Genomic DNA, 10,468 nt, shown 5'->3' on the forward strand with positions numbered 1-10,468 from the left:
TTCAAAAAAATCAAAATCCTAAAAAACCCAAAAACTAACTCCTTTGTCTCCAGGCAAATAGGCAGAAAACCCCTCTAGTTGCTCTTAGGTAAAAAAACAACTTCAGGTCTGTGAAGTCTTGTGAATTTCTCTGCACGAGGTTAACTACCCTGCCTTTAGGTAGAGAAAACTCCAGCTCACAAAAGACAATTCCCTTTTGTCTCTGCTCTGGCCCCAAAGCAGAGAAAAAAACCTCCAAGTACTTCCAGTTGGAAACCTGCTTTCCAGCAGCCCAAAGGAAAAAAAATTCCCTTTTAAAATCTGTGTTTCTGGTTCAGAAAATCTCAAATTGATCTCAAAATGATTTCAAGTTGATCCCACCGCTCTGCCACCATGTCAAGGTTCCTTCCCCACTCTGAACTCTAGGGAACAGATGTGGGGACCTGCATGAAAACCTCCTAAGCTTACTTTTTCCAGCTTAGGTTAAAACTTCCCCAAGGTACAAACTATTTTACCTGTTGCCCTCGGACTTTCGCTGCCACCACCAAACGTCTAACTGGGTTTACTATTGGGAAAGAGCCATTTGGAAACGTCTTTCCCCCCAAATCCTCACCAAAGCCTTGCACCCCCCTTCCTGGGGAAGGTTTGATAAAAATCCTCACCAATTTGCATAGGTGACCACAGACCCAAACCCTTGGATCTTAAGAATAATGAAAAGAAGCATTCAGTTTCTTACAAGAAGAATTTTAATAGAAAAAAGTAAAAAGAATCACCTCTGTAAAATCAGGATGGCAAATACCTTACAGGGTAATTAGATTCAAAACATAAAGAATCCCTCTAGGCACAACTTTAAGTTACAAAAAGACACAAAGACAGGAATATCCATTCCTTTCAGCACAGCTTATGTCCTCAGCCATTTAAAGAAATCAGAAACTAACGCATATCTAGCTAGATTACTTACTAAATTCTAAGACTCCATTCCTGTTCTGTCCCCGGCAAAAGCATCACACAGACAGACCCTTTGTTTCTCCCCTGCTCCAGCTTTGAAAGTATCTTGTCTCCTCATTGGTCATTTTGGTCAGGTGCCAGCGAGGTTATCCTAGCTTCTTAACCCTTTACAGGTGAAAGGGTTTTTCCTCTGGCCAAGAAGAATTTTAAAGGTGGTAACCCTTCCCTTTATAGTTATGACAGTGACTTACTTTGTTCTGTTTGTTATTGCTTGGAACCACTTAAATCCTACTTTTTATACTTAATAAAATCATTTTTGTTTATTAATGAACCCAGAGTAAGTGATTAATACCTGGGGGAGCAAACAGCTGTGCATATCTCTCTATCAGTGTTATAGAGGGCAGACAATTTATGAGTTTACCCTGTATAAGCTTTAAACAGAGTAAAACGGATTTATTTTGGGTTTGGGTCCCATTGGGAACTGGGTGTCTGGATGCTGGAGATAGGTGATCTGCTGAGCAGTTTTTGGTTAAAACTGCAGCTCTGGGGGCGTGGACCGGACCTGGGTCCATATTGCAACAGGCTAGAGTGTCTGGCTCAACAAGGCAGGGTTCTGGAGTCCCAAGCTTGTAGGGAAAACGGGCTCAGAGGTAACTTCAGCATGTCAGATGACACTCCCAAGGGAACTCTGTGACCGAACCCGTCACAGCTGCTTTTGGGGAATTCTAATGCAAACGTTGCAGGGGTCATTCAGTGTGAGAGGCACTATAGGAACGTGAATCTCACTGCAGTAGATGGGCTGTTTCCAGCCCTGACTTACGAGCTTAGGTAGACAGAGAAGAGGTCCTGGTTCACCAAACCCTCATTCATCATGTTGTCGAAGACGGGGGTAGCTCTAGAAAGGCGATGCTTGGGAAGGCCAGACCCAGGATCCCATCAAATTTGGAGTACTCAAAGGCTGTGCCGGGCTGAGTTTCACTCAGGCCAAAGATCTGTTTGGTGTCCACAATGCCTCCAATCTTGGGGGAGGGATGGGGACAATCAGAGACATGCTATACCTGAGGAGAAGCTGCTAAGTCCTACCAGAGGGAACTTCATGAGTGGGAAGTTTTCAGAAGCTGAACTCTGCTCTCCCCCACATATGGGAACAGCCTATGAATGACTGGGTTACGTGCGTAGGCGCTAATGGGTCTGACTTTGATTTCATTCTTTGTGGAGTCGTTCAGCTGAAGTGGGCAGTTACCAGCATGAGATCAGAATGAGGCCCCAGCATTAAGAATAGTGTCAATGGGTATTATATGTATGAACAATCCTATAAATCCCCTTTGATCACCTAGGATTTCGCAGTTGTTCCTATTCTGGATGCCACACTCACTCCACACTTCATGCCAACAGCAGAGAGAAAACTGAGATCCTCCTGCTCTAAAAGCCTCCCTGCCATACAAAGACACTAACTGTATACAGCAGAGCAGCTCTGTTCCATACAGTAGGGAGCAGTGGTGCTGTACACCCTACCCTCTTCAATAGGAGTCAACATATGAGCTGCACTCTGCTTGCAAGTGGGGAAAATAGAGTGAGCATGATACAAAAATGCAGATGATCTCTGGCTTGCTCTTGTGTCTCCCACCTCTTTCTCTGGCTTTATCTCCTCTCTTCTCTACTCTTCTCTATCCCCCTCTCCCGGTTCACTCCATGTGGAATTCCTCTTTAGATTCCCAGATGCGTCCTGTCCTTATAACTTCCTATCTTGATCCTTTCTTGTGATTTACCTGGACGATGTCATACGCCAGGAATCCGGTCATGCTGCCACTGCCATACTGGATGGAGAGACTCTCATTAGTGGCCTCATAGGTGGAGGAGTCTGATGGGTTGAATTGGTTGTGGTTTGCTGCAAGTACAGAAGAGTCAGATGGTCACAGACGGACACTTGTAACTCTCCCCATGTGTTGTATAGAGAGCCTGGATGCCTAAACAGGTTATGAATTTCTTAGTGGGGACAGGGTGCCGAAGAGTCAAGCATTGCAGCGCTCAGCATTGCCACACCTAAGTGCCTTTGTGGATCTAGCTTCGGGTCTGACTAGGGCCTGTTTTCCCTCTGACACCATGCAACACGTGGAGGGATAATGGAGGGAGACCTACTGCTCTCTGGCTTCTGAGGTGGATAAAAATAGATGATTTTAAAAATCCTATTTAAAATTAACCTTGACATTAGGACAACATATGTTAAGGTCTAAACTTACTAAAATCCACTAAAATCATCTAAATTACATACAAATGTTACTATTAAGCAGTGCATGTTTTCTGCCTTTAAAGAAAGTCAATGGAATTGGTGGAATTTCAGTGCTCTCATAATCTGGAAACACAGTTTCTTCAAGTGCTAAACAAGCTTTTGACAGCAGTAGGCTCTTCTGCAAGTGCAAAGAGAATACTTTCTTTATATCCGTTTATTAACTAGTTCAGTTCATGGACTAGTTCATTCCAATTTAAGAAACTAATTGGAAATTGAAAAGTGGGAATGCTTGTTTTCCTCTTCCAATCTCTGAGTAAAAACTAGGTGCGAGAGGATGAGCTCTGCAAGTTCTAAAATCAGAAAATGCTGATCAGAAAAAATCAGTTCAATTCACTCACTACAGATAACACTTCCTTTGTTTCATAAATCTGTTATTTTTAAATGCAAAACATGTTTTGATAAATTTTTCTTTCTTATGTATCCAGCCCATTCAAAGGAGTTTTAACTAATTTTTTTTAAAAGCTGGATTTTGCATTTTAAAGTGAATTCCAATTTCCATGCAAATTGAGTTTGACACAAATCAAAAAGTAATTACATAGTGAATAAGAAATGCATCCCTCACCATTCTCTAAAATAATTGAAAAATGTACAAATTATTTATCTGAATAATTGTATATTAAGCTATATAATTGCATAAATAAATGTGTATTGCCAACCTTCCTGGTTTCGCCGGGAGTCTCCCAGAATCAGGCCCTATCTCCTGGAGGCTACTGAAGCCGATCCGGGAGATTTTAGGCAGCTAAAAGTCCGGCAGCACAGCAGGGCTAAGACAGCCTCCCTGCCTGTCCTGGCCCTGTGCTGCTTTCAGAAGCAACCAGCATGTTCCTGAGGCCCCAGGTGGAGAGGTGGGGGGTTTCTGTGCGCTCCCCCCACTCCAGCACTAACTCCGCAGCTCCCATTGGCCAGGAACTGCAGTCAATGGGAGCTGCGGGGTTGGTGCCTGCAGGCAAGGGCAGTGGGCAGAGCCCCCTCTCCCCCTCCCCCTCCCCAGGGCCATGCTGGCTTCTTCCAGGAGCAGCGTGGGACCAGGACAGGCAGAGAGTCTGCCTTAGCCCTGCTGCGCCACCGACCGGGAGCCACCCGAAGTAAGCGCCTCCTTGTCAGAGCCTGCACCCTACACCCCAAACCCCTGCCCCAGCCCTGAGCCCCCTCCCGCACCCAAATACCCTCCCAGAGCCCGCACCCCATACCCCCTCCTCCACCCCGACCTCCAGCCCTGAGCCCCCTCCCTCACTGAAACTCCCTCCCAAAGCCTGAATCCTGCACCCCTACCCCAGCCCAGAGCCCCCTCCTGCACCCAAACTCCTTCCCAGAGCCCACACCCCACACCCCTCACCCCCTACTGCACCCCAATTGCCTGCCCTAGGCTTAGCCCAGAGCCCCCTCCCACACTCCCAAACCCTCAGCCCCAACCCAGAGCCTGCACCCCAATCCCCCTGCCCCAGCCTGGTGAAAATGAGAGAGGGTTGGGGAGAGTGAACGACAGAGGGCGGGGGATGGTGTGAGTAGGGTGGGGCCTCAAAATGTTTATAGTGGTAACAAACCAATGAGAATCAACTTCCTTTAGAAAAATAACTAAAAAGTACAAATGCAAAGCAAGATTAAAATCAATTATTTCAATTAAGGTTCCTCCTTGCTAATGTAAATCTCTATGATTTCAATCAACCTGCCCAGCTGGAATGTCAAGGCAAGAGGCATTACAGGTGACTTACTGCAGGCTGTCCTGGAGCAGTACAGAGCCGGTGTCGAAGAGGACAGAGAACTCCTGGGCTGGGGTGCCAATGGAGATGGTTCCATAATACTCAATCTGCCAAAGCAGGACAAAGAACGATGTAAAGAGAGGGAACCATTGCCATCCAAGGGCTAGATCCTCAGCTGGTATAAACCCTTATAGCTACCCAAGCTGATTTACACCAGCTGAGGGTCTGGGCTATGGTGCCCTCGCTACAGGCTCAGCCTGACCTGGTGTTCCTCTGCCATCACTTTGCCAAGCATGGCTCCTAGCACCTACTGGCATCTGAGGCACAGAGTCATTTAGCCCTAGGCCCCATAAATAACAGTGTGTGAGAGGGGGCGTTGAGTAGGGGGGAGCCAGCAGACCCTGGGAGTGCTGTTCCCAGTGCTCTTCTTAATCCCATCTGTCATAAAAATAAAAGGAAGGGTAACCACCTTTCCGTATACAGTGCTTTAAAATCCCTCCTGGCCAGAGGCAAAACCCTTTCACCCCTAAAGGGTTAAGAGGCTAAGATAACCTTGCTGGCACCTGACCAAAATGACCAATGAGGAAACAAGATACTTTCAAATCGGGATGGGGGGAAACAAAGGGTTCATCTGTCTGGGTGATTCTGTTGCGGGGAACAGATCAGGAATGCAGTCTCAGAGCTTCTGTTAGTTAGTAAGTAATCTAGCTAGAAATGCGTAAGATTTCCTTTTGTTAAATGGCTGGTAAAATAAGCTGTGCTGGATGGCAGGTATATTCCTGTTTTTGTGTCTTTTTGTAACTTAAAGTTGTGCCTAGAGGGATTCTTTATGTTTTGAATCTGATTACCCTGTAAGGTATTTACCATCCTAATTTTACAGAGGTGATTCTTTTACCTTTTCTTTAATTAAAATTCTTCTTTTAAGAACCTGATTGATTTTTCATTGTTCTTAAGATCCAAGGGTTTTGGGTCTGTGTTCACCTGTACAAATTGGTGAGGATTTTTAACAAGCCTTCCCCAGGAAAGGGGGTGTAGGGCTTGGGGGGATATTTTGGGGGAAGACATCTCCAAGTGGGCTCTCTCCCTGTTCTTTGTTTAACACGCTTGGTGGTGGCAGCATACAATTCAAGGACAAGGCAAAGTTTGTACCTTGAGGAAGTTTTTAACCTAAACTGGTAAAAGTAAGCTTAGGGGTCTTTCATGCAGGTCCCCACATCTGTACCCTAGAGTTCAGAGTGGCAAAGGAACCTTGACACCATCCAATCAGGGCTGGGTGGCCCAGCACAGGTTCTTGGCAGCAGCAAGATGAGAGCTTGTTTGGAAGCATATGGGTAAGGGAGTGGGTTGGGGCACTTTTGGGAGGAGGAGAGATCAGGTGTTGGCAGAGGAGTGGGAAGCTTTGATGAGGAGAGGGAGGCTACAAGACCTGCTCTCCTGCCATACTCACATCCATGTAGTTTGTTAGGGGCTCACTGGCATCCTCGTTGGCCAGGCTGGGGAACTACTTGGAGGTTAGGTTGTAAGGGTGTTTCTTCAGGAAATCCTCCAGCAAGCCATGTTTCTTAAGGTTCTGCCTCAGGGATTTCATCTTCTTCAGGGAGACCCTAATCAACAAGGGTGGGGAGAGAGACTGATCAGTAACAAATAGGCAAACCTTGTGGTCAGGGAATACTGTGCAATCCAGCTTTTACATTGCACTGAGACCCCTTAGTAAACCTAGGATTATCAAAGGAGTGTAAAGGAGTTGGGGTCCCAGTGCACTGAAAGTCAATGGGAGTTGGGCACATAATTCCCATAGGACCCTTGGAAAATTCCAGCACATGTGTACTAGAGATGACAGAGAGATGACCCGGCGGAAATAGACAAGATGGACAAGGGAAGTATTATCAGCTGCCTTGACTCCGTTGACCACACTGTTCTGCTTGAAATCACGTTCTCCCTTGGCTTCCATGTCTCTCTACTCTCATGGTTCTCCCTCCTATATCTGTAATCACTCTTTGATGTCTTCAGTGGATCCACCCTTCAACTTTCTGGAAGGATCCTTTGTCCCTCTCTGTTATCCTTCTATCCCTTATCTCTGTGCAATCTTATCCACAAACATAAATTCCACTACTATATCTATACCGATAACTCACAAATCTACCCCCCTCGGCTAGACCTGTCTCCTCATGTCCAAACTGAAATCTGGCCTTGTACGCCAGGCTTGATGGGAGTAATTGAACATGGGGGAAGCCTCATTTTTTGGGAGACAGGATTAGAGAGGTTAATAGATCAGTCGACTGAACACAGAATGTCTGTGCTAACCAGGACAGGTAAGTGGGTGGTAAGCCAAGAGAGAATGGCTGAACTAGCCAAGATAAGGCAGGGAACATCAAGGGAATCATTTACAAAGTACAGGGTAACAATGGACAAAATAAGATGGGAACATAAAGATGCGTAAGTCGCACATGGCCTGGATAGAGCATGCTGTACAGGGATTGGTTCCTACAAAGTAACCAAGCCAATCCCCAAATGTGTGATACAATACATAGTAAATGCAATGAATGTGATGTGTAAATGTATGTAAAGGAAGCAGGGTTATTTGTGTAACTCTGGATCCTTGATGCACCCTGCATCCACCCCCTGCAGATGAGTCAGATCAGCCCAGCATAGCTTTACACTTTGCCAACCGAAGACACCTGAGTGAGGAAATACACAGTCAAACAGAGTGCTTGGGGAGTCAAGTGGGAAGGGGTCTCGGAAGAAATTCCAGCAGGCCTGTCTCCCTGACATTTCCTCATGGATGTCTCACTGTCAGCTCTACCTCAGCATGACTAAAACAGAGTTCCTAATCTTCCTCCTCCCATCAAGCCCTCCCCCACTATCTCTTTCCTTGATCACTGTCGGCAACCACCCCATCCTGCCTCTCACGTCATCTTCAACATGGACTTTTCTCAAGCTTCTCACATCCGGGTTATGTTTAAATCTTGCCAAATCTTCTTGCATAAGCTCTCTGAGATGCAGCCTTTCCTTCAGACAACTATAGCTCTCGTCCCAGCTCTCCTCATTTCATGCCTCAGTTGCTGCAACATTCTTTTCCCTGGCTTTGACAAATGCCGTCTTGCCCTACTCATGCACGTTCAGAATGCTGCTGCAAAGATAATTTTCCTAGTGTGTCACTTTGACCACGTGTGATGGCGTGTCCTCCCAACACTCCCCTTGAAGGGGTTAAGGTAGGCCAGAGGGGCCAATTAACCTATTAGGCGGCAAGCTGGGGGAAATTAAAGCTGAGAGAAAAGTCCTAATTAGAAGAAGCCCACCTGTGCAGGAACAGGCAAGGCTTCCATAAAGCTGGGGAGCAGAGAGCAAAAGGGGGCTGCAGGGAAATAGGCTGCAGTCTCTCCCTGGGAGAAGGGCAGCATATTTTGAGACTACAGAGGCAGGTAGCCTCCCTGGGAAGAAGAAGTTGGGAGGCTGGCCAACCCAGAGAGGGGTGGAAGCCAGATAGGTAGGAAAGGCTTAGGGAAAGTGGCAGCAAAGATCTTGGCTGCTGATTAGAGGGTCCCTGAGCTGGAACCCAGAGTAGAGAATGGGTCCAGGTTCCCCTAAGAGCTACTGTGGAAGTGGCACCAGCTGTGCAGAGAATGGAAAGACTGCCTGAGCCTAAGAAGGGATATAAGAAGGGACTGTGATACTCCAGAAGGGGAAGCCACATGGTGACCCGGACAGACGGCCAAGTCACGAGGAGGTAGCAGCACTAGTTCCTGGAGTGACAGAGGGTCTGCAGACCAAGAGGAAGCAACAAAGAGATGGAGTGCAAGGGGTGTAGGCCCCACAGATCTAATCCCCAGAGAGGCCAGGAAGAGTTACTATCCAGCAGTGAGCAGAGCATCCTCTGACACCATGAAAGTCCTCTCTTTGCATCCCTCCATCTCATCAGGCATAAGCAGCTTGTCTTTACTTTCAAGGCCCTTCACACTCAAACAATCCCACCCTACCTCTCATCCCTCATTTGCTATCAAGCTATCGATACTCGCCTCCCATTGGCCCATGATGCCAGCCTCCACTGCCCACTTGGAAAATTTCCAATCAAGCACCTTCATGCTTCCCCCGACCTGCCCCCTACGGTTGGGAGGTCCTCCCAGGGCCGTCCTTACCCATATGCAAAGTACGCAGCTGTGTAGGGCACCTTCCTGGTGCCCTACACAGCTGTGTGCTGCTCCAGCCCCTGCCCTGCCTCTTCCACATGGCCCCTGCCCCTACTCTGCCCCAGTCCCACTCCAGCCAGCCCTTCCCCTGAGGACTGCAGGATGGGTCGGGCTCCCTGCACTCACTGGCAGCAGTAAGTAGAGTGCAGGCTGGGGCCGGGTTACTCCACTTCCCGCAGGACGCAGCGGGGGGGCTGCATAGGGCACCAAAATGGCTAGGGATGGCCCTGGGTCCTCCCCATAAGCATCTGCAAAGCTACCTCACTGTCCTCCTTCAAATCCCTCCTTAAAACCTCTCCTCTGTCAAGATGCCTATAAAGAAACCCAACATGAATAAAAGTTTGGCTGCTGGTATGCAGAGACCACTGTCCCTCATGTACTTGTACTTCCCCATCGGTCTGTCTGTATCCATCTGTCATCTCTTCTCTAATTCTAAGGTTGTTATCTACTTAGGGAAGTGACAGTCTTCCAGTGCCTAGCACAATGGAGTTCTGATCCATGACTTGTGGGTCCTATATGCTGTGATAATACAAATAATAAACACTAATATTATCACAGAGAACTGATCCCCAGAGAGAGACTCTGTCACTTGCCCATGGTCACAGAGGGGGTCTGTATTAGAGCCAGGAATTAACCCAGATCTCTCAAATGCCACTCTAGTGCCTTAACCACAAGACCTGCCTTCCTCATTCCTCCGCTACAACACAAAGCTAAGGGGTAGTTCCCAGCTGCTGCCTATACATGAATGGAGAGTACAGAAGAGAATGAGAGAAGTGCAGACATTCCACTTGATAATCACAAATTGCTATGTAGAAAGCCGAGTTCAGCAGCCCTAAGTGGTGTGTTCCCACAATACTCACCCGGCACTGAGAGAGCGCCACCAAACTCAGGAGCAGAAGCCACTTCATGATGTTTTCTGACACGCAAGCCAGTGGTGATGAGTGGTGAATGTAGAGAAACGCCTGGGTGCTGCTTCTTATAAACACACAGCCCAGACCTTTTCTTAGCGAATTAATAACCCTGATAAGAAATGTAAACCTTCCCGATAAGATCTTCCAAAATGTCCTTAAACGAAATTTTGGAGAACACTCAAAGTCCATAAATTTCCACCTTCACTTGGCTGTGACCCGAAAATGGGGCATCATCTAGAGGGAAGGTGTGAGAGTTCAGGAACATCTAAGCTTTGAAAAGCAATGCCTGTGGGTTGTTTTAAAGAATGGGACAGAAGGCACAGAAGAATTGAATAGGATACGGAGACATTCACTGCTTGGTTCTTCATTCCAGTCTGGCCCCATGTTGTGAGAGTGGGTACCTCAATGGGACTGGAGCCTTCCACACTTTGGGCACCAGCTACAGTACAACCA

At 47.2% G+C, this 10,468-nt stretch overlaps 1 pseudogene; it reads right to left on the reverse strand.

The window, feature by feature from the left end:
* Positions 1-1,743: 1,743 nt before the first annotated feature.
* On the reverse strand, positions 1,744-10,012 carry LOC140913807 (pepsin A-like; annotated as a pseudogene).
* Positions 10,013-10,468: the final 456 nt, after the last annotated feature.

The sequence above is a fragment of the Lepidochelys kempii genome, chromosome 6, assembly GCF_965140265.1.
Source record: "Lepidochelys kempii isolate rLepKem1 chromosome 6, rLepKem1.hap2, whole genome shotgun sequence".
NCBI classification, from domain to species: domain Eukaryota; kingdom Metazoa; phylum Chordata; order Testudines; family Cheloniidae; genus Lepidochelys; species Lepidochelys kempii.